Consider the following 2,031-nt stretch of genomic DNA (forward strand, 5'->3'; position numbering starts at 1 on the left):
TATCGCATCCGAAAGGAGCACGAAAATCAAGTTATAATTTTTGGTGACTCTGTTGGGGATTTAAAGAACTTGACTTAAACTTCATGATGTGAATTTTTATCTACACTTACATGTTCTTTGCATTACATCTGCATGGTTCTACAAGTCATTGTGTTTTCCATCTGCTATTCTTGGACGGTTTGTCGGAGGCTCGCCCAAAAAACTTGCCAAAAGGCTAACCGATCGTGGGCTTTGCCATGTTGAAAACACAACCCTTGGATCTGGACTACCGCTGTACCGCTTGATCCTCCTTTCATTTCTCGGTGTTAGGTGTAAGAGGTATATTAGGTGGTCTTGCTAAGGTACCCTTTTGACCAATAGGCCTAGCTGCATATAGTAAAGCCATAGTGACTGTTCCAAACTAGGACATGATGCTCACCAGTGTGCAGGATTTTTTGTGAAACCGCTTGAGGGAAGTAGTGAATCCTAATTTATGACAAAAACTAGGATAGGGTAACCCTACCCCCTCATAGGGTTGTTTTGGCTCTCTTTTAACTGGTATGCGCTTTACAATGAAACTATACAGGAATGTTCATATTAGTGGCAAGAGTTGGTATCTATTTTGGGGGCAGAATTCAGTGTGGAGTACAGTCCTACAGCTTTGATCATGTCTGTATTGATAACATCTTAGCTGAGATGCTATGCGGTTTTTGATTACTGTTTTCTTTTCTTTATTTCTTTTGCTAGGTAGTTTAAAACCATATCTTTAGAACGTTCTGATATCCCCAAGTACTCTGGACCCACATCAGAAGACTTTGCAAGGTTAGAGATCTTGTTCAGGGACAGCCTATGTTTGTCTCACTATCACCAGTTGCAAGGCGAAGGAGGATCAAACAAAATTCACTAGTCCAGTTCTTACAGCAATCATCTCTCAGCTCACCTATATTTAGTCCGATTCAAGAACAGTCATCTACTTCCAATCCAGCTCAAGAACAGTCACATATTCCAATGGCAGTATCCCTTGAAAAATATAAAGGAATTAATATTCCATCTGCAACAAACTGTTGAGACACTATAGCATGATGCGACCCGTCAAGATGAGGTCATAACTAGGTAATAACAACAGCAACCAGCTGCTGCCTTTGCATCTCATGTACCCGCTATGACTATTCTTGTGCCTGGTGCTATTGTTAACATTGCCACTGCTCTAAATCTACAAACCGAAGGTGTTCTGATTTTTCCAGTCCAAGCAGAACCCATCCCAACAAAAGCTTCCAGAGCCCCAGTCTATCAAACCGAGGCACTATTCGAAATTTGAGGTTAACCCGACTGCATTCAAAATCAACAAACTGGAGAAGTTGTTTTAAAATACGCAAGGGGTTAACTCTATTCCTAACATAGAGAATGGGTACACCGAATTTGCGATTACATTACCAGAGCGGTTTAAAATGCCGCACATTGATCACTTTGATGGTTCCAGGGATCCGATGGTTCACTTACGGCTGTTTTAAGATATCTTGCGACTGATGGGTTTGACTAGATTGCAAAAGCTATCTCTCTTTGGTCGCACTATGTCAGGTATAGCGGCCATCTGGTTTGCCAAGTTGGAAGATTCTACAAAGCAGAACTAGGAGGAATTAGTCGAGTCCTTCATTGCTCAGTACTCTTACAATACGCAAATCGAGGTCATAACTCATGATCTTAAGGTGACGCATTAAGAGCCAAATAAAGGTTTCTCTGAGTTAGTGGCAAGATGGAGGGCTAAAGTGTCCATGATGACTACTCGACCTTCAGAAAAGGACCAGATCAGAATGGTTGTCCAGAACCTGCATGGTAAGCTGTTGCAGAAAATGACTGTTCTCCCCCTATTTACCTTCAAAGAGCTTCATGAGATGGGGGTTCAAATTGAAGAAACCGTGAAACAAGAGATTATTACTAATAATAAGGAGCCAGCTAAGAGGCCATTTGTTTGTAGTTTCAATGCTGCCAGTGGTAACACAACTGCAAGGCCACCCGATGTAAATGTTATCACCACAACAAAAACTACCGGCC

The sequence above is a fragment of the Camellia sinensis genome, chromosome 2 (genome assembly GCF_055761805.1).
Source record: "Camellia sinensis isolate YWXY chromosome 2, ASM5576180v1, whole genome shotgun sequence".
Classification (NCBI taxonomy): Eukaryota; Viridiplantae; Streptophyta; class Magnoliopsida; order Ericales; family Theaceae; genus Camellia; species Camellia sinensis.